The sequence below is a fragment of the Rana temporaria genome, chromosome 1, assembly GCF_905171775.1.
Source record: "Rana temporaria chromosome 1, aRanTem1.1, whole genome shotgun sequence".
In the NCBI taxonomy this organism is placed as follows: domain Eukaryota; kingdom Metazoa; phylum Chordata; class Amphibia; order Anura; family Ranidae; genus Rana; species Rana temporaria.
In genome coordinates this window covers 94792839-94816034 of record NC_053489.1, presented here as the reverse complement: position 1 = coordinate 94816034, position 23196 = coordinate 94792839, and the positions used below count along the sequence as shown (strand labels likewise).

The following is a 23196-nucleotide window of genomic DNA, read 5'->3' as shown; positions in this document are numbered from 1 at the left end:
AGGTTCCAATTTTATAAGTAATGCAATGAAAAAGGCTGACAATCGCTTATTGGGAACAAGTTCCAAATTATCCTGTAAGATAGGGCCTCCAACTGGGATGAGTAGTCAATATGGCAGAGTTTTCCTGAGCAAGGTGTGTCAGAAACCCTAATCCATTCATGTCACATCAAGATGAAGGGAGGTGCACTGGGCCAGCATGGTCATTGCTGGTAGTCAGCCAGGGGCCTGCTTACATTTGGCATAGTCAGCAGGATGGGATATGTGACCACATGTGGAGAAAGTGTCAACTTTGCCAACTGGGTCTTGAGCAGAAGGCAGAGCTAAAGAAAGAGTGGAATTCCAGCATCATCAAGCGAATGTGTGAGATTTTGTTGGATGGTGTTGGGGTTCGGTCACACATTGTGGTACCAATAAGTTTGGGATCAACGGCGGATATTGGATTATGGCTTTTGCCCAGGAACAGACTGGCTTTGTGTTGCTATGGTGCCAGCAAAATGTTGGGGGCGATAGGCCCGTGCTGTAACCGGCCCTGGGCTTACGGGTGGGATGGGAGAGCTTAGGACCCCTTCTGCTGCTTGTAGTAAACAAGCAGATGTTTAGCAGCTCCGATCGCTTTTACCAAAAAGGGCATCGCTGTATCTAAAGAATTGTATCTGGATGATGACTGTAACTGCAGCCATCATCCAGATATGACAACCAATTCCCGAGGATGCACATATGCGCACATTGGTCCAGGATAGAAAAGGCTGACTCTAAAGTAAGCTGGCAGAGGTTGTTTGCTCAATGTGATTCTTCCTGCCAATAAAATGGCAAGAACCCTCCAATAAGTATAATAAATGATAAAAAAAAATATATTTTTAATCAGCAATCTGCATAGCTGTTTAAGCACCTGCAGGTATTACTGTGTGGCTACAATAGACAATTGTATATACTGTTATTACAAATATATATATCATGTGTGTGTTTTCAGATTTCTCAATCTTTTACAGAAATAATATATATTTAATTTTTTTTTGTTTTTAGAAGCACATATATGGGCCCGGATTCACAAAGCACTTGCGCCGACGTATCTCGAGATACGCCTGCGTAAGTGCAAATATGCCCTCGTATCTGTGCGCCGTGCCCACAAAACTAGTTACGCCTGAAGATAGGCTTCATCCGACCGACTAACTTGCCTAAGCTGGGTAGAGTGGGGCCATATGTCGCTGGACGTATTTGGCGCACCCATTGATTTTCTATTCACATATGCAAATGAGGAGATACGCCGATTCATGAACGTACGTCCGACGCAGTGCGCGTATAGTCATACGTCCGGCGTAAGTTTATGCCCCATAAAGAGGTGTAACTCAGCACATCCATGCAAAGGTCTGCACCAGGGAACTCAAGCCGTCGTATTTTACGTCGTTTACGTTGGACGTGAATCTGGCTGGGCGTAGGTTGCGTTCACAAGCCGTAGGCATGATCCGTCTTATCTTAGGGAGTAGATCCGACTGATTCTGAGCATGCGCTCTGGGATGCGTCCACGGGCGCCGTTCATTATACGGATCTGTCTGAGCCTCAGCCCATCATTTGCATGGGGTCACGCCTCATTTTGCATGGCTCACGCCCCACTTCCACATACGCCGCTTACGCCTAGGAAACCCAGTGCAGATTTGGCAGCACTGGCTTTGTCAATCCAGTGCTTGCCTCTCTGTGCTGCGTCGGCGTAGTGTAAAGAAGATACGCTACAGCGGCATAAATATGCGCCGATGTATGTGAATCCGGGCCATGGTTTCTTTGGGTGAACATTTCTCAAACAAATGCCATTGGGAAACATTTTACAATTTGTCCTCTATTACAGTGTAATACATGGGAAAATAGATACTAACTGTTGTAGGTTGGGCATTTGGTAACCAAGGTCAACAATAGCTTCACCTTTTGGCATACATGTCAATCACATCCAATGACATTCCGCGCCAGGGGCGGGCCAAGTGATACAGTGAGTGGTCTATAGCTGCCGGCTGTATCACAGGAGCGGCCCGCAAAAACGAACCCCCATGGGAGAGAGCTCCCATGAAGGGGGTTAGTTCTTGCAGGGAGGAGCTAAGACAGTCACCGAGGGACCCCAGAAGACCAGGTAAGTATAACATGTTTGTTATTTTAAAAAAAAAAATTACCTTTACAACCCCTTTAACCTAATTATCTGCATACTGGGGCCTAATCCTCAAAAACCCCGGCGCAACGTAACTTTTTCCATTTAAGTTACAACCGCCGCAAAATCTCTAACTAAGTGCCTCGATCCACAAAGCACTTACCTAGAAATTTTGAGCGGTGTAACTTAAATCCGGCCGGCGCAAGGCGTTCCTCTTCAAATAGGGGGGCGATTCCCATTTAAATTAGGGCGCGCTCACCCGCGCCGGCCCGTACTGCGCATGCTCGTGACGTCATTTTCCCGACGTGCATTTGTGGATCGCGACGGGTCAATAAAGTTGCGTCGAAAAAAAAAAAAGATACGGCGGAAAGAAAAAAATTTTAAAACAAAAAATAAAACTGCGTCGCTGGACAGAAGGTCTGCTTTACAAGGTGTAAACAGTTTACACTTTGTAAAAGCAGCCCTAATTTTTAAACATGCACCTTAATACTTACGGAGAAAAAACGAAGCTGAAAAGCTTCGTGGATCTCCGTAAGTGCTAATTTGCATACCCGAGGCGGCATTTCGACGCGAAATGCCCCCAGTGGCGATGCCGGTACTGCATCCTAAGACCCGGCAGTGTAAGTCCCTTACACATGCCGATCTTCTGTCTATCTCTTGGAAACTGATTCTGTGGATCAGTTCCATAGTTAGAAACAGGGATAGCGACGGCGTATCAGTAGATACGCCGTCGTATCTCTTTTGAGGATATGGCCCACTGTTCTTCCAGCTCTTCCTTTGTTTGTACCTCTTAGGCCCCGTACACACGACAGAGGAACTCGACGTGCTTGGCACCGTCGAGTCCTCGTCTCGTTTTGGGATGAAGCCGCCGAGGAGCTCGGCGGGCCGCCTTCTCCTATAGAACAACGCGGCCAACGAGAAAATAAGAACATGTTCTCTATTTTCTCGTCGAGCTCCTCGGCGGCTCCATCGAGCCAAAACTGTACAGACGACAGAGATTCTCGGCAGAATCCGGGTTTTTGACGAGTTTCTCGGCGAATTCTGCCGAGAATCTCTGTCGTGTGTACGAGGCCTCACTTTGCAATCTTGTTGTTGCCTGTGTTCTAACTTGACATTTTGCTGCCAATCAATTTCAAAAATGTCCCTATTTATTTTCTTAAAATTATACATTTTCTCATTTTAAACATTTGACATGTTTCTAATGTGAAAAAAATATGGGCTTATGAAATGTGCAAATCATTGCATTCTGTTTATATGTAGATTTTACACAACTTTTTTGGAATTGGGGTTGTACTTAATAATTGTTATCTCAAGCATATTTCACTCATCACAGTAAGGTGTATGCCACTGTGTGTAATATGTAAAAGCTGTAAAGTGATTCCTGTAGCTCACAACCTACAATGGTGCTGAATTTATTTCATAGCATCAAAAAAGCTTCACTGTAAAATATGAACATTATAGAGTTTGGTGCCCTCCAGTGGTAAGTAAGGAATGTAACAACTATGCATGAAATCGCCCCAATGTAAACTGAAATACAGAAAATGGTAATTTCAAACAAAATGTTATTCTGTGATCTCATTTTAACACCAATTCCTCGCTGCAAACGTTTTCATTTTACCAATCCAAAAACTTACTTTAGTTTTTCAGTCCATTGCCTGGATACATCTACATAGAAAAAAAAAAAGAAATGGCTGCACATCCAAAAGTTCCAAAAATGTGCCTTTATTAAAAATCACCAGGGATACACCAAGACACCAGGTATTTATTCACGTAGACGTGTTTCACACATTCAAACGGTGCTTAATCATTAATCAGGGTAATGATTAAGCACAGTTTGGATGTGTTAAAACGCGTCTACGTGAATAAATACCTGGGGCCAGATTCACAAAAGAGATACGACGGCGTATGTCCTTATACGCCGTAGTATCTCTGTGATCCGCCCGTCCTAACTATGCGGCTGATTCATAGAATCAGTTACGCATAGATAGCCCTAAGATCCGACAGGTGTAATTGACTTACACCGTCGGATCATAGGATGCAATACTAGGCCGGCCGCTAGGTGGCGAGGCCATTGCGGTCGGCGTAGAAAATGCAAATGACTAGTTACGGCGATTCACGAACGTCCGCATGCCCGTCGATCTAAATGATTTCCCGCTGCTGGCTTACTGCGGCCGAGTGCAGGGTGTAACCAAGATGGGCGTTGGGATGTTCAACCTCTGATGGAGACACAGAACAATCACTTCCATTACGGAAAGTGACAGCCCCGGTCACTGATTCTTATGGAAGATGCGGCTGCGCCCTGCACCCCCTGCCTCGGCCAGCTTACCTTTCGCTGCTGCCAGCCTGTATAGGACTCGCTCTCCGTTCCGCACTCTCCGCCCACTGACTTTCGGTTTGCGAGAAACGCCGCCTCTTCATTCCCAGGTATCGAGTAGGCATCGGAAGCATTTGTGCGAGTACAAGTACTTGCCTAGGGCACACTGCTAGGGGATGTACAAGTACTCGCGCAAATTCTCGGTATCGGTGAAACCCTAAGCTCAATAAATCCCACTTCACCAAGATCCCATTGGTTACCATGTTTTCAAACTTCCGTTTACCTGTAGAGAAGATGGAAACGGTGTTGTCCCAGAGTCCTTTCTGCTGCAATGCTGCTGTGACGTTTCCCACTGCTTCATCCATGGCGAGACACCATCCCTGCGTACTGACGTCTTTTCTTGTCCTGGATGAGCTATAAGGCTCAGTGTACTCCTCAGGAACTTGTAGAGGAGCGTGGACAGACTGAAGGCCAGATTAGAGGAAGAGAGGCTGCAAGAAGGACAAAGCCATGTAAGAACCAGACACACTGTCTGGAATTCATTACAGAAAAATCTAAATTGCATGCACTGGCCATCTTGTCTAGCCAAGTGCTACTTGCCCCCTCCCCCTCCCCAAAAAAAAAGAAAATATTAAAAGCAGCAAAACATGAACACGGCCCTCAAACTCCATTTCTGGAGCATCAGAAACACAGAATGAATGAACAGAAATAACTCCATACAGAGGCTTCCCGATCATTCATAGACTGAAGCATAGTAAACACATATACTATACCTCAGTTATGAAAAAAAAAAAAATGTCATTGATCAATACAGAGAGGAAGAGAGGGAGAGAGGAAACAGTGGGCCCGGGAGATCACAGCGGGGACCTGCATAGGACAGGCAGCATTTAGAGAAACTGATCTCTTCCATCTCCCTCTTGCAGCCGCTGAATAGAGGGAGAGGCGAGAAACTGCATTCAGCGGCTGCAGGGGCAGGATTTATGTACATCCCGCTGTCTTATTACGACATGCTGCAGCTGTGTCCTAGGTGGCTGCCTAGTTTGCCTAGTGGTAGCACCGGCTCTGAAACTGACAATCACTGTATAGATAGCTGGTTCATTCAGTGGATAACATTGATCTCCCCGTGGTCACTCACACAGCAGATCCGCCATTATAGAATGCCTTGCATTTTTGGTCAATGCATACAAGGCGTTTCCTAATTGGACAATGTGGGAGATTGTGATATCTCTGTACCTTTGCCCCATGCCAGTGGTGCTGAATGAGTGTACCCCTGTGTTCAGTGTATAGAGGGGAAATACTCACATAGCACCTGGAAGATCACAGCTATCAACAAGCAAACATGATGTCAGCTAGACCAACCACGACACAATACATGCTCATTTTACATGTGCATAACAGAACAAATTCTTTGGATGAAGAGCCACTATGAGTGCAGGACAGACAGCTCTAAGGATCCATAAGCTAAAAAAAATGGCAGACAGTAGCAGGATGACGTAATATAGATCTCCTAGACAACCTATTCAGGCATAGAGCTGAGCTTGATTTTAGAACAGCACTCTGTGTCATAATAGAGCGCCCCATGGCTGTAGTGTAAGTTTTTAATACTCTTTAATTTACAAGAAACTTAGTAATAGTTTAATGTTATCAAATTATGAGCGTGTATAAGTAATCACTTCTATCTATATCAGTGGCGGCCACAGGCAACCCACCCCCCCCCCCCCCATCCATGCGTCCGGCCCCCTAATCTACATGCAGGTGGGGAGGGGTGTTATTTTTGAAGCATGAGATTAGAGCCAGAGGCTCTACTAGGCTTTAAAAAAAGGTGGACTCAGGGTGTAGAGCACTGCGCTCTGAGTCCACCCAATTATGGGAGAGGAGTGGGATGAATATACACTATTGTCACACTGATCCTCCTCCTAGCTAATCAGGAAGCGGGTCCTGAGACCCGTTACCTGATTGGCTAAAAGACAGGTGATCCTATTGGATGCTTAGGAGGCGGTGAGGAGATGCACGGCTGAAGTTGCTGCGATGCAGAGGAGACGCCCATCCGCCCGCCTGTAGGCGGGAACCTAAATGGGGTAAGTGCGGAGCTGGATGACCAACCACTGGCCTCCCGGGGGGAGGGGTGCAGGGGTCTTGCGGCCGGTCATTCAGCCCCGCACCACCGGAGGACTAGGGGGTGGTTGTTTACAGCCTCCCACCAAAAAATAAAAAACAGCCGCCACTGATCTATATATATATATAATATATGTCTAATGTAAATTGAACCATATGGTCTCATTATTCTGAGGGAAGTTGGGAACCTCTGACCTTTCTAGACTGTGGTGTGGCTCAAAACGGTTTTACCTTGTTTTTTTGGCCTGGGATACAGTGTTAATTTATTCGACTAAAATATTTTTGTCAACTAAATTAATACTATTGAGATGACTAAAATACGACTGAAACTAAAATGGCATTTTAGTCAAAAGACTATGACTAAAACTAAATTGAAATTTGATGTCAAAAGTAACACTGCACTACCACATAAGAATAAGTAGGGGACATCTACTAAGCTGCTAAACTGAAAAAAATATAAGAAAAACACCTTTCTTATTTTGTTTCCTTAATATTTAATGTTGGTGATTTATTCAGGTAATATGTGCAATGGCCTTACAGCCAATAGAGTTGACAGTTTTTTTTTTATATTTTCAAGTTGTACTTCTGTTTGTCAAAAAGCAATATTTTTGTTTGTTTATGAAACTTGGTTTTATTTATAAAGATGTTATATATCACAACTCTGTGTATGTAGTGCATATTCAAACCTTAATATAATAAATAATAACATGTTATTAGATTTTTACTCCAGTACTATATAAAATGAGTTTGGCCATTCTAAAGAAATGCTTAAATAATGCATTCAAATTTAACTGGGGAGCTACAGTTCATTGAGGAAACCATGAATGCCAACATGTACTGTGACATACTGAAGCAGAGCATGATCCCCTCCCTTCGGAGACTGGGCCGCAGGGCAGTATTCCAACACGATAACGACCCCAAACACACCTCCAAGATGACCAACCTGAGGGTAAAGGTGATGGACTGGCCAAGCATGTCTCCAGACCTAAACCCTATTGAGCATCTGTGGGGCATCCTCAAAGGAAAGGTGGAGGAGTGCAAGGTCTCTAACATCCACCAGATCTGTGATGTCATCATGGAGGAGTGGAAGAGGACTCCAGTGGCAACCTGTGAAGCTCTGGTGAAATCCATGCCCAAGAAGGTTAACCTCCCTGGTGGTATCCCTGAGCGTGACTCAGGGTTGTTTTTCCATGCTAGGATCGGTATCCCCGAGTCACGCTCGGGGTAGCTGTGCAGAGTGTGCAGCGGCGCGGCTTACCTGCTCGCTGAATCCACAGACAAGTTACTTACCTTGTCCCTGGATCCTGCGATGCATCCCTGCTGTGTGAGCGAGCGGCGTCCTCTCTCGATTCACACAGTGTCCTCCTGTGCCGCCGATCTCCGTTCCCTGCGACGTTACGACGCACGGGGACGGAGAACGGCGCCAAATTCAAAAAAAGTAAACAAACACTTTACATACAGTATACTGTAATCTTATAGATTACAGTACTGTATGTAAAAAATACACACCCCCCTTGTCCCTAGTGGTCTGCCCAGTGCCCTACATGTACTTTTATATAATAAAAACTGTTCTTTCTCCCTGCAAACTGTAGATTGTCCATAGCAACCAAAAGTGTCCCTTTATGTCAAAAATGGTTTTAAAGCAGCTAGAAAACAGCGATAATAATTTATAATCACTTGCAGAATTGTGCGATAGCGATTTGTGGGGAAATTCGTCATCAAAAAATAAATAAATAATGACAGCGACAATTCTGCAACTGAGCAAATTTCAGTGATTTTGATTTGATTACATTATTGAATAATTTTTATTATAATTATATTATTATTTGTTATAATTATTTATAGTTATTTATTATATTATAATTTATAATTTTGTTTTTAAAAAAAAATCATACCCGGGATGCCTACTAGACTCTTGTTTGGTCAGATTTAAATGAGTTATTCCTAAGAATTGCAGGCCTACAGTATAAAACGCCAAATTTCCTTGCAAATAATTGTACCGCTTTTGGTACGTAATTCCAGACAGAATCATACCGCCAGGGAGGTTAAGGCAGTGCTGGAAAATAATGGTGGACACACAAATATTGACACTTTGGGCCCAATTTGGATATTTTCACCTAGGGGTGTACTCACTTTTGTTGCCATCGGTTTAGACATTAATGGCTGTGTGTTAAGTTATTTTGAGGGAACAGCACTAGTTTACATTGTAGCAAAATGTAATTTCTTTAGTGTTGTCACATGAACAGATAGAATAGAATATTTTCAAAAATGTGAGAGGTGTACTCACTTTTGTGAGATACTGTGATTATATATATATATATATATATATATATATATATATATATGTGTGTGTGTTTTTTTTTTTTTTTATAAATGACAGTTATGCACACCTTCTCAGACTTGTGATTAGTGATGAGATCCACAGCTCTCTCTGTAAATAGGTGAGTGGAGTATTTCTTGTCATACCCTTTGGCTGGTGCTTCTCCATCTCGAAAGTCTAGAGCACACATGGTTTTGTTCAGAGCAATAATTTCATAGCATCTCTCATGGCTGTAATAATCTTCACTGCCAAGAAGATATCCTGGAATACAGAACAAGATGCAATACATAAAAACAAAATTTTAGCAGTTGTTAATGTTACTTTACTTCTATGTGGTCAGTTGATCTGTGCTTTCACCTAAGGCCTAGTACACACGAGAGGATTTATCCGCGGAAACGGTCCGGAGGTCCGTTTCCGCGGATAAATCCTCTGGCGGATTTTGATCTCATGGTTGTACCAACCATGAGATCAAAATCCCCGCGGAATTCCCTCGGCGGTGACGTGTCGCGCCGTCGCCGCGATGATGACGCGGCGACGTGCGCGACGCTGTGATATAAGGACTTCCACGCATGCGTCGAATCCCACGCATGTGAGGGATGGATTCGGACGGATTGATCCGGTGAGTCTGTACAGACCAGCGGATCAATCCGTTGGACTGGATTCCAGCGGATCGATTTCTTAGCATGTTAAGAAATTTTGATCCGCTGGAAATCCATCGCGGGGAAAAATATCCGCGGAAAAATATCCGCTGGATCGTACACACCAGGGGATCTATCTGCTGAAACCAGTCCGCGGATAAATTCCAGCGGATAGATCCTCTCGTGTGTACGGGGCCTTTGTTTCACAAGACTTTCGCCTAAGATTTACCCAATTTCAAATAAGATTCATGGAGAAAATTGGTCATTTTTGGGTCAAAACACTGATAATTAAAACTCTGTGTTTTCAGTAGGTTAGGGTACATTTGCAATTGTGACCAGCCCCAGTGTGAATCAAAACACTAGAAATCTGCTGATTCCTGCGGCTGCTTTGCCACCTAGTTGAAGTGAGAGATGATACCGCTCTAAAAGCTGGCTTTGCTTCCATCCCAGTAAACCAAAAATGTGCTGGCTATGCACAGAAGAAGGTCCTGGACTGCCGCACTCCTTAAAACAATGGGCCGGATTCAGAAAGAATTTACGTTGGCGTATCTATTGATACGCCGCGTAAATTCTAAGCTGTGCCGGCGTACCTTCTTTCTGTATTCAGAAAGCAAGATACGCCGAAATTTGGCTAAGATCTGACTGGCGTAGGTTTCTTACGCCGTCGTATCTTAGTTGCATATTTATGCTGGCCGCTAGGTGGCGCTTCCGTCGATTTACGCGAGGAATATTGAAATTCGGTAGATACGCCGATTCAGAAACGTACGTCCGGCCGGCGCATTTTTTTACGTCGTTTGCGTAAGGCTTTTTCCGGCGTAACGTTACCCCTCATAAAGCAGGGGTTAGTCATGTTAAAGGAGTTCTCTAAGCTAAAACTTTTAACCCCCGCTGTGCCCGGGCTGTAAAACTATACAAAATAAACTTTCACTTACCTGCCTACGATCCCCCGTTGTTCCGATATCGCCGTCCCGTTCTCCGGTCCCGGTCTGTTCCACTTCCTGCGGGTCGGTGACTCATAGTGCGCTCAGCCTATCAGCGGCCGCAGCAATGTCCCGTCGCGGCCGCTGATAGGCTGAGCGCACTGTGAGTCACCGACCCGCAGGAAGTGGAAGAGACCGGGACCGGAGAACGGGACGGCGATATCGGAACAACGGGGGATCGTAGGCAGGTAAGTGAAAGTTTATTTTGTATAGTTTTACAGCCCGGGCACAGCGGGGGTTAAAAGTTTTAGCTTAGAGAACTCCTTTAAGTATGGACGTCAGAAACGACCGAACAGCGTCGTATTTTACGTCATTTACGTTAGTCGTTCGCGATCAGGGCTGTACGTAAGTTCCGTTCACGTTGAAAGCATTGACAGTTTGCGGCGTAATTTGGAGCATGCGCACTTGGAAACGTTCACGGACGGCGCATGCGCCGTTCGTAAAAAACGTCAAATACGTGGGGTCACAATTAATTTACATAAAACACGCCCACATCATCCACATTTGAATTAGGCGGGCTTACGCCGGACAACATACGCTACGCCGCCATAACTTAGGGCGCAAGTTCTTTATGAATACGGAACTTGCGCCCTAAGTTACGGCGGCGTAACGTATCTGAGATACGTTACGCCCCCGCACAAAGTTACAGCGGGCTATCTGAATCTAGCCCAATGTCTTTATTGTACAAATAAAATCCAAAAAAACACCAAAGCGATGCAGTCAAAATGAAGTGAACAACAGGATGTCACAGAGAGTTAAGAAGGAGTTTTCTCACTACAAAGATAAAAGAAAAACAGGAATGCTGGGACATGGTCTTGATCAGGTGTGTCAAACTCAATTTCATTGTGGCCCGCATCAGCAATATGCTTGCCCTCAAAGGGCCAGGTGTCTGTGTGTTCGCGCAATAGATGTACAGAGAACCCCACCCTCACATCAGATGTCAAGAGCCCCCCCAACCATTAGAAGTCAAGAGTCCCCACCCTCCCTTACATCACAGTGCCCGCCCCCTTTGTGCTGCTGCCAGAAAGAAGCTGAGGTGCAGGGTCTGGAGGAGGACCAAAGGAGGGCTGGGGTCAGCAGCCAGGGTCTGCTAAATGCTGAGATCAGGGGAGGCAGAGACAAAGAGGTGCTGTGGCTCCACAGAGAGGCGCAAGACCTGCAAATTTCTGTTCTCTTTGCTGCCGACTGCTGAGACAGGGGCAGATATGAACCTATGCAAGGCTGAGGGGAGAAGTGCAGGATCTGGTGGGGCAGTTCTGTCCTCCTCTCTGCTGCTGACTACTGACACAAGATGGGGGACAGAGAAGAGGAGGTTGCCGCAGCTGCAGGAGAGGTGCGAGGGCCACATGAAATGGCCTGGTGGGCCAGATTCGGCCCATGTTTGACACATGTCTAGATGAAGAGAGGGAGGTTTGGGGGGGGGGGTATAAAAGGTTGGGTGGAAAAAGTGAAGTGTCTAATTAAAGGCATGATCTGTGTGATTCCATATAGCAATCATATATTCAAGTAGTGGAGTTACCTGGCAAGAGCTTATGCAGTCCCTCCAATGTGACCTTCTCTCTATTAGCAAATGTGTGCCTGTTCTGGAAAGGGCAAGTTTGGGAATGGGAGAGTTGGAATGGCAGGTGTGGTGGTGTCACGTACCTTACCAGACTCCGAAGTGCTGAGAGGGCTTCCCTTACGACCAAGTGCAGAACGCCCCCTGGAGGTGACACAGGGGGTGTTCGGCCCAGAGATGCAAGGGTTGCCAGCTTCGACTTGCTGAGTGATGTTGGAGATCAGCTGTATGCCAGGATACGTAGTCAGGCAGGGGTACCTCAGAAGTACCAGATGAGGTAGGCTGGCAGGAAGACCCAGGGGCGGAGTCAGGAGCCAAGCCGGTAGTCATGCACATGAAGCAGGAAGAGACGGGAACAGGTCAGGAGGCGAGCCAAGGTCATACACAGGAACCAGCAGACAGGAGCAGGACAAAGGATAAGCCGAGAGACAAGCCAGGGGTCATGCACGGAGAAGTCTGGTCAGGCAAGCCGGGTCGTCAACAGGAACTCAAGGAACAAGAACACAAGGTACAGGAACTCAGGATAACATCCAGGGCTGAAGATCATGCAGCAGTTGGTCACTGCTGCAGCAAGCTTTAAATAGGGCACTGAGTTCACAGTGTTGTTGCTCGTGTGCGTGCACTTGCGCGCGTCTGCGAGCGTGTGCGCGCTCATGCGCATTGTGCTTGTTGGGTCGTGCAAGACAGGTCTGCCAGGTCTCAGTTCATAGTTGGTTCTCTGACAGGTGGTCAGAGCAGGAGGGTTTGGGTGACAATCGAGGAGTGATGAGGGTCAGGCATGGTAGTGATGGCCGGGAGGTAAGAGGTATTAAGCCCTCCTAAAGGGATGGAGGCATCGCAAAACCTTAAAGGAGAGAGATCAAGAGGCTAATACTTAAAGTGCTATTTCACTTCTTTTTAGAAGTCAACAACATCTGGTGAGTGCGGTGTGTGTGTGTTTATGTCTTAAAAGAATGGAGGAATGTAATGCACTATAATTGGGCACAACACATGTTTTATTTTCTTGGATTGATGGTTTATACATGCGAGCACTTTTGTAATGTTACTGTTAATGAAATACTGTTTTTTTTACTGAGTTTACAATAAAATTACTACAACATATGCGCTTCTTTCCCCTATGGTTGTAATGGGGGGCAACACTGAGTACCCTTAAAGCGACGGAGGTATCGCAAAGACCTTACAGAAGAGAGATCCAGCGGCTGGTACTTAAAGGGACTGCATGACACCGATGAAAAAAATTAATTTAAAAGCCAACAATGTTTGGTGAGTGCGGTGTGGGTGTTTTTCTTAAAGACACAGAGGGGAAAAAATGCACTTTGATCTGGAACAACACATGTTTCAATATTTGGACTGATGATTCATGCACATGAGCACTTGATTTGCAAATAATACAGAATATAGATGTGTGTTAATATGGTAGCCCTGTCTTAATCTTAAAGGAACTATATTCATGGATCTGAACAGGAGATCAATGTTAGTCTATGGGTAGGCCAATGTAAATGGATAAATATTTTTTCTTTCTTTTCTGGACAAAGACATGTTGGATCGGCAGTTAAAGGATGTAAACAGGTGCACATCCATTTACACCAGCCTGCCCATAGACCTAACACAGGTCTGTGAGGGAAAAAACTGAACACACACATTTCTGTTCTGTTCAGAATACTGTGTGTTGGTCTATCACATAAAATCCCAATAAAATACATTTACGTTTTTGAGTGTAACAAAATGTGGAAAATCTCAAGGGGTATGAATACTTTTTTTCAAGGCGCTGTAAGTTCACTGATCACCTGCTGATCGGAATAGACGTTGTCCACATGAAAGGGTCCTTAATTACTGTAGTGCTTCAAGACATAATACAAGCGGAAATCTATTGAGAAATAATATCATCATCTCACCAAAGTAAGTGTCAAATCCTCTTCGGGTTGGCAGACAGTCTTTCTTATACATGCCGAGGTGCCATTTTCCCACCATATGTGTGACATAGCCAGCGTCTTTCAGTAGCTCGGGTAGAAGCTTCTCATCCAGAGGTAGGCAATGGGGCTGACAGGGCCAAATGATCTCATGCTGCAATCCTGTGTGAATCTATGTATAAGGAAAAAATGCAAAAAACGAACTAGATAGCAAATAAGAAGAATATCAATGTATAATGACTTAGGGATTTTTTTTTTTTTTTTTTACAGAGAATAGGTGCAGGCAGAGCCTGTGCTACCACTAGGCAAACTAGGCAGCTGCCTAGGGCGCACTACTGCCTAGGGTGCCTGGCCACTGGTGTTCCTACTCTCATCTTTCTGCAGCAAGCAACTAAGTCTCAGCATCAGTAGGCAGCCGCACATAGTTTCAGAGGCACAGTGGCAGCGAAGGACTGTGTCTGTATCCCGACTTTTGAATGAATGGAAGTAAGCAAACATTCATTGATGGGCGCTGGTGAGGCTGCATTTGATGGGCGCTGGTGAGGCTGCATTTGATGGGCGCTGGTGAGGCTGCATTTTATTGGCACTCCATTAAAAGGTGGGGTATACATGGACAGGGCAAAGGAGGTGGAGTCAGGGGTGGAGCCAATGGGGGAATTGGCAAAATGAGGTTTTGCCTAGGGTGTCAAAAATCCTTGCACCAGCCCTGGGTGCAGGTACTCCCCCTTTACAAGCCATCTTGTCTCCACCCCCTTCCCACCTTCAAGCTCCGTCCCTTTGTTGCACCCCCTATCCACCCCCTTGTACTGCCCCTTTTGGAGAATACAGAACATTCATTTTTTATGCTAATTCATTTGTATGGAATTTTTTTATGAAAAGCAGTAAAATAGATCCCCTGCAGCCGGCAACAATAGAACCCCCAGCAACAATAGAACCCCTCAGCAACAATAGATCCCTCTGATCAACTATAGACCCGCATCAGCAACACTAGATCTCCCAGTAGCCAGCATTAATAGATTCCCCAGCAGCCAACAGCAACAGACTCCTCCCTCAACAGTAGATCTCTCCCATCAACAATATATCCCCCAGCAATAATAGTAATAGATCCCCCCACCAGCAGCAATAGACCTCCCCAGAAACAATAGATCCCCCAGCAATAATAGTAATAAATTCCCCCACCAGCAGCAATAGACCTCCCAGCAACAATAGATCCTCTTGCAGCCAGCATCACCCCAACACCCTTTGGCATTATATACATTCAGTGCTGTAGGTGCCGGAACTGCGTTCCCATGCGTTTCTGCTACAGCCGCCCTTCCCCTTCTGCTGCAGCTGCCCAAAAATGTAGCTATTAAGGAGAGGTCTGTTTGACAACCGGTGCTTGTTTCAGGTACAAGTACTTTCCCTAGACAAGTGCGGGAAGGGGAATACAGAGAGGTGGGAGGCTGATACATCTCCTTTCCCGCTGCATTCCTCTTGCTACCACTTGACTTGGGCAAGTGCCAAGACAAAAGCTGGTTATCAAGTGGCATTGTTGGACAACAGCAATGTCAGACCTCATAATTAGGCTAGCAAAGCACAAAGGAACATTGGACAAATTGCTACATGTACTTTGTCCTCTGGGGCACAGAACACTGAACACAAATTGAAGTTAGAGCTCTTCTATAACATTATTACAAATAGAATAACATACTGTGAGGGGTTAGCTCGGTAGCGGGGTGTGTGGCCCCTTGGTTGGGTTCACCACACACTGAATTTATACAGACTGGCAGTCGAAGACAGTTGAAAACAAAGTTTTTGGTTTATTCTTCCAACTTGCTGGAAGACAATTGCAAGCATCCAAACAGCATAAACAAAATCAAAACATAAAATAAACTCTGGCCACCGTGGGCGTCTACCTTCCACACAGGAACCTATCTAAGGAGTCTGGCTCAGCCTAGTGCCGGCCAGACAGTGCTGGACATATAGCAGAAAACAATAGTCTTTTGATTTTTATCACACAGAAAAATCCTTCTTCTCCTCACCTCCTCAGAAGACTTTTAATGCTGCTCTCCTTACTCACAACGCCTCAGGAATGATCCAGCAACAAAGTGGTAATCCTCTGGGCTACTTATAGAGGCCTTAATTGCCTCATTCTGAACAGCTGAAGTTTTTCAACGGTATTTAGCCTTTCTCTGGCTACGTTTTTAGCCGACGCCCCATAACAATCTGTGTATCATCTAAACAAGGCAGAAATGTATGTCCCATCAGTGACAACACCCATATATCTACCTGACTTCCTGTCACAATACTAATTGTAAAATGAATTTGGTATTAACTGTAAATACCCGATCCCATACCTTCTTCCAGGACTCTGCATGGAAACTGGAGATAGAAAAGTACTCAATATTGTAAAAGTTCTGCCTAAGTGAAGACACTACAAGATGTCTGGAGCACTGGTGCGCAGTCATGTTGGAACAAAATGTCTTGGTATGCTTAAGAGTTCCCTTCACTGGAACTAAGGGGCCAAGCCAACCCCTGAAAAAATAACCCCACACCACAATCCCCCCTCCACCAAATGATTTGTACCAGTGCACAAAGCAAGGTCCATAAAGACATGGATGAACGAGTTTGGGGTGGAGAAACTTGACTGGCCTGCACAGAGCCCTGACCTCAACCCGAGAGAACACCTTTGGGATGAATTAGGAGCGGAGGCTGCTAGCCAGGCCTTCTCGTCCAACATCAGTGCATGTCCTCACAAATGCGCTTCTGGAAGAATGATCAAACATTCCCATAGACACACTCCTAAACCTTGTGGACAGCCTTTGCAGAAGACTTGAAGCTGTTATAGCTGCAAAGGGTGGGGATACCCAATATTGAACCCTACTGAGGAAGACCCCATACACATGTAGCACTAACTCCGAAGGAGCTGCTGAGTAGATTTGGGTGGCACGTTACCTCCATCTTCTCGCTGTCCAGGGTGTAATGAGAGTCTGAAGAATTTCAATGTCCACACGATACACTTCCTTTTCTGGGATTTATTTGTAGAACTTAATAGAAAAGAAGTTGGGGGGTGGAATAAATAGGTTCAGGTGTATAGTCACAAATAGGAAACATTCCTGCTTCCAGCAAACAGTTCTCGTCGCCACTCTAGCCAGAGTGGGCATTGCTCACCCAGATAGGTCCCTCTCTGGCCTAGCAGCCGGGATGGCGCACGGAATAAAGTACAGTCTCTGCCACAGACCTTTCTTTATGAGGAGACACTTTTGGTCCAGAATCCCCTGCCACAGGATTCAGCACCCGGAACTCTCCAGCTTAGCTTTTAGTAGAACTTTAGACCCGACAGGCGACACTGTCAAGCCTCTCAGTGTATGGTGCATCCTTCAATGAAGTTTCCAGGCCTTCTCCCAAGATTCCAACCTCTTGCATGGTCCTCTCCAGGATAGGTCCTCCCCTGGCTTCCTTCATCAAGTGGCTTCCTCCCGCAGGACAGACGGTACAGGATCACCTCTGAAAAGGCAGGCCCCAGTCTGACTACTGGGCCTACCAGGCGAAGCTGCGACCCCGGACCAACGTGGACACGCATCCTAGGACAGACCCCCCAACAATGGCGTCTGTCCCTTAAGTACCCCTCCCCAGCATGCACAGCGAGGCGACCACTCCCACTGATTCGCTGCTGGAAGGAAAACCCAGTGCACCCTGACCTTGCTGCTGCCACCCTTGACCTGGAGTGGTAATGATACCCCCAGACAAGCAATGGTGGAACTCCCAGCACAGCCATGGCTGGAACAGAAGCTAAATTTGCCATTAATCATATTAGTTTGAGCCAAATAACAGCTTAGACCCCACTAAATTTACAGCAGTGCCTGTTCAACAGGAGCAGGGCGCTACACACAATTAGATTTTGTCTTCAGATTTACCAAAACCATGTAGTGCAAGGGCCGGCCTGATTGCATACAAATTGAAACTCTTATGCCGCATACACCCGACCGTTTTTCGGGTTCTAAAAAATGACGTTTTTTTTTATGTCATTAAAAACTATCGCGTGTGGGCTCCAGAGCATTTTTCACGATCAAAAAAATGGGCATTAAAAATTTTGAACATGCTCTATTTTTTCACTAAGTTTTTTAAGGTTGTAAAAAATGGTCGTGTGTGGGCTTTAATGACGTTAAAAATCCGTGCATGCTCAGAAGCAAGTTATGAGACGGGAGCGCTCGTTCTGGTAAAATTACAGTTCGTAATGGAGTAAGCACATTCATCACGCTGTAACAGACAGAAAAGCGTGAATCGTCTTTTACTAACACGGAATCAGCTAAAGCAGCCCAAAGGGTGGCGCCATCCGAATGGAACTTCCCCTTTATAGTGCCGTTGTACGTGTTGTACGTGTTGTACGTCACCGCGCTTTGCTAGAGCATTTTTTTTTCACGATCGTGTGTAGGCAAGGCCGTTTTAATGATCGGGTTGAAAAAAAACGTTGTTTTTTTCTAGACCATTAAAAATTTAATTTTTTAGAACCCGAAAAACGATCAGGTGTACGCGGCATTAAGGTTTGACCTCATATTATATGGTTTTGGTAAATCTGAAGACACAAATCTGCAGAAAATCTAATAGTGTGTACGAGGCTTAAGACTGGTATGCTATTAAAGTTGTAAAGGCAGGTGTCCCAATACTTTAGGTCATTTAACCACTTAAGGAACTGCGCACAACTATATACGTCCTCAACCAAGATATCCATCTCTTCACGCGCCAGTCCTTTAAACGATAATGGTGGTCTGCGCGGCGGATTCGCCGCGAGATCACCGTTATCGCAGCTCTCTCGCACCCTCTGCCATTTTTTTTTTAAACAGTGTAAAAATGAATTAAATTTAAATAAATAGGAAAACAATTTTTTTTTTAAAAGCGCCCCGTCCCGACGAGCTCGCGCGCAGAAGCGAAAACATACGTAAGTAGCGCCCGCATATGAAAACGGTGTTCAAACCGCAAAAGTGAGGTATCGCCACGATCGTTAGAGCGAGAGCAATAATTCTAGCCCTAGACCTCCTCTGTAGCTCAAAAGATGCAACCTATAGAATTTTTTAAACGTTGCCTAGGGAGATTTTTAAGGGTAAAAGTTTGACGCCATTCCACGAGCGGGTGCAATTTTGAAGCTTGACATGTTGGGTATCATTTTACTCGGCGTAACATTATCTTTCACAATATAAAACAAAATTGGGCTAACTTTACTGTTGTCTTATTTTTTTATTAAAAAAAGTGATTTTTTTCCAAAAAAAGTGTGCTTGTAAGACCGCTGCGCAAATACGGCATGACAAAAAGTATTGCAATGACCGTCATTTTATTCTCTAGGGCAGCCATTCTCAACCAGGGTTCCTCCAGAGGTGGCTAGGGGTTCCTTGAGCTGTGGTTGATTTAGCTCCTGTTTGATGGTGCCTACATAGTTCTGAGCCAATTCCACTTGGAGGAGCCAGTGGTATTACACCAATGATCTTCATAGTTCTCTGTAAGGGGGGGCATTCTTACCACTACTGTAAAAAAGGGCATTCTTCTCACTGACCACCAAAGTGAGGGGCATTATACCCACTGACCCCCAATGAATGAGTTTTATCAGGGGTTCCCCGAGACCTGAAAATTATTTTTAGGGTTCCCCAGCGGTAAAAAGTTTGAAAAAGGCTGCTCTAGGGTGTTAGAACCCCCAAACATTATATATATTTTTTTCTAAGTAATTTTCTAGCAAAAAAAAAAACGGTTTTAATCTTGTAAACACAGAGTCTGAAAAACAGGCAAGGTCCCTAAGTTAACCACTTAAGATATGGACCTTTAGGCAGGTAAAGGACCCGGACAGTTTTTGCGATTCGGCACTGCGTCGCTTTAACTGACAATTGCGCGGTCATGCGACGTGGCTCCCAAACAAAATTGGCGTCCTTTTTCCCCCACAAATAGAGCTTTCTTTTGGTGGTATTTACACACAGCTCTCCCCGTTCTTCAGCTCCGGGGACCAATTGCGGGACTCCAGCGGCGATCGTGTCCGCTGGTCCCGCGGCCGCGCTCACGGAGCTTCGGACCGTGTCGCGGACGCGCGCCCGCGACCCACGGCTGGGCACTTAAAGAGGACGTACAGGTATGTGCTTGTGCCCAGCCGTGCCATTCTGCCGACGTATATCTGCAGGAGGGGGTCTTTAAGTGGTTAATGTATCTATTAGATTGCAGCTTACCAATTCATAGATGTGATGGCTGTATTTATTTTTGTAGGCTTTCTTTCCTTTTTCACCTGGTGATCTAGTCAGTTAAGCCTGGTACACATGATCGGATTTTCTGCAGACAAAGCCTCGGACTTTTGTCCGAAGGGTGCTGGCCAGTAACTTGTCTTGCATACAAACGGCACACAATTGTCGGCCAACAAACACAAACATAGTTACGTACTATGTGTTTTTTCAGCTCTTTAGTGCCATCCTTTGGGCACCTTTTGCTAATGTTGTGTTTGGTGAGCATTGCTTCCGAGTATGCGTGTTTGTACTTTGGACTTTTGTCCGACGGACTTGTGTACGCACGATTGGAAAATCCAACAACAGAATGTTGTCCACGAAAGATTTTAAAGCCTGTCATCCAACATTTGTCCATGGAAAATCCGACAACAATTGTCCGATGGAGCATAAAAAAGGTTGGATTCTCCGCCAACAGGCTGTCAACACACAATTTCCATCTGGACCTCTCCCCACTGTAATCCACAGACCTCACCCCACTGTATAGGAAGATTAGTGCTTGCTTAGTCTTACAAGAGAAGCCGGCCACGTGGTGTGCCGATCCACATATGGTGACCCGTTCGGATCACGGATCATTTACAATCTGTTGCACCACTAGTACCGATCAAAAAAATGTACGATTAATCGAGGAATTAAGCCTTAATTTCCACAGCCCTTTATATACAGTATATATATATATAAAATGTTTTGTTTTTTAAAGCGGTTGTATACCCGGAGCAGTTTTTTTTTTTTTTTACACACCTGAAAGGGAAAAGGCATCATGAGCTAGTATGCACCGCATACTAGCTCATTATGAAATACTTACCTTGGAACGAGGTGTGGGGAACTTACCTGGTCCACGCCGAGGGAAATGTCATCTTGCCTCGGCGTGTCTTCCGGGTATCGCCACTCCAGCGCTGTGATTGGCTGGAGCGGCAATGTCGCATGCGCGCGTGAGACTTTATTCCGGCAATCAGCGGCGCATTGCGAGGGGAATATCTCCTAAACCGTACAGGTTTAGGAGATATTCTTTATACCTACAGGTAAGCCTTATTATAGGCTTACCTGTAGGTAAAAGTGGTAGTACAGAGTTTACTACCACTTTAATGAGATGTTTGTTTTTCATTTTGTACAGTTAGTAGAACAGCAGTGACATAGAACACCGTGTGTCTAGAACAAGGCCTAATGCCGCGCACACACCATCACTTTATGTGATGAAAAAAACAACGTTTTTAAAAACGTCACTTTAAATGACCGTGTGTGGGGGAAAACGTTGTTTTATGTCTTGTGAAAAACGACAAAAAAAAATTGAAGCATGCTTCAATTTTATGTGTCGTTTTTCAAAATGTCGTTTTTTACTTCACAGAAATTGACCGTGTGTAGCAAAAAACGACGTTTAAAAGACGTTTTTACACCCGCGCATGCCCAGAAGCTAGTTATGAAGCGAGCTTCAATGGAAAAACGTGGTGAACGTAACCTCGCTTTGCTAGAGCATTGTGAAAAAACGATGGTGTGTAGGCAACATCGTTTTTGAAAATTGAAGTTTCAAAAATGTCGTTTTTTACTTCACAGAAAATGATGTTTTTTTTCATCACATAAAGTGATGGTGTGTACGCGGCATATGAATCGGTCCATGCAAGATTCTGATAACAGGAAAACAGACAAAAGCCAATCCAACCAGACACACGACAACAACATTCATAACTTGTCTGCTGCCTTTCAGCCCAAACCACCAGTCATGTGACCAGCCTGAGTCATGTGACTGTGAACTGAAAATACAGTGTACACAGACTGAGACGGCACCATGAGCAAGCTGCAAGAGTAAGACGGACAGATAAATAAACAGACACAAGGACACTTTTGTCCGAGCATCAGCCCAATCAGCTTCTAGCTTTCATTTTCAAAGTTGAACTAACAACTAACTAGTTGAACAAGGTAAGGATAGAAGCTGGTTGGTTACTATGCACAGCTGCTCCAGATTCTGTGTTCTCCAGTCTTAGTAAACCCCCTACCCCCATAATAGGGTCACTGACCTGGTATCTGCCACTCATCAGCTGGCTCCGGGACGGGGTGCACAGAGGCTGCACATAGTACCCCCCCAGCCTCACCCCCTGCCCAGACAGCCGGTCCAAATTGGGGGTCCTGATTTCCGATCCGTGGAAGCCGACATCGTTCCAGCCCAGATCATCTGCCAGTATGAATAGGATGTGTGGGGGGGAGCCGAGCACAGCCTGGCACAGCGTCAGCCCTATCCACCCGCACAGCAGAGCCCGGAGACCCAGCATGGTTCTGCCACTGACTGCAGATGGCTCTTCTATTTCATTCAGGAACTGGCTGCTGAGCCCAGGGACCGCCCTGCACCCTCCTCTCTTCTGACATGTCACACATGGTAGGAGGAAGCTGGCTTGTCACGCTGGGATCCTGCTCTTCCGCAGATCTATACAGCAGCTTTTCTCAACTTTTTTACCACAGAGGAACCCTTGAAATCATTTTCCGATCTCATGGAACCGCTAAATTATTTTTAACGTTTTATGGAAACTAAATCAGGAAGCTGTAATAGAGAACAGGACAAAGGGTAACATTCAGCTTTCTAAATAAGAACTTCCAAACTGTTTTTTGCTGCACATTTATTCAATTCAATGTAAAGAACTGTTGTGTGCATTTGAGTGACAAAGTATACATTTACACGGGTGTTCTGTTCACTCTGTACTGCGCTGCAGAATATGTCAGCACTATATAAATACAGGAGTTAAAGCGGAACTAAAGTCTTGATTGAAAAAGCTGTGAGCGGGAAGGCTTTTTATTGCAGAGGAGACATGCAATATCTCTTCTACATTAAAATATACACATAACTTCTGCTCACAGTTATTTATAGAATGTAGACTGAGTTGTGCATGCGCAGCTCCGTTTACATTCCAGTACAGTCAGTGGCGTCACTAGGGTTGGTGTCACCTGGTGCGGTAAAATATGGTGTCACCCCCCCAATAACCTTTTCCAAATATTTTTTACCCCACTGTT

General features: G+C 45.2%; 1 pseudogene; it reads right to left on the bottom strand.

The window, feature by feature from the left end:
• Positions 1–200: 200 nt before the first annotated feature.
• Positions 201–22537, bottom strand: LOC120934023 (annotated as a pseudogene).
• Positions 22538–23196: the final 659 nt, after the last annotated feature.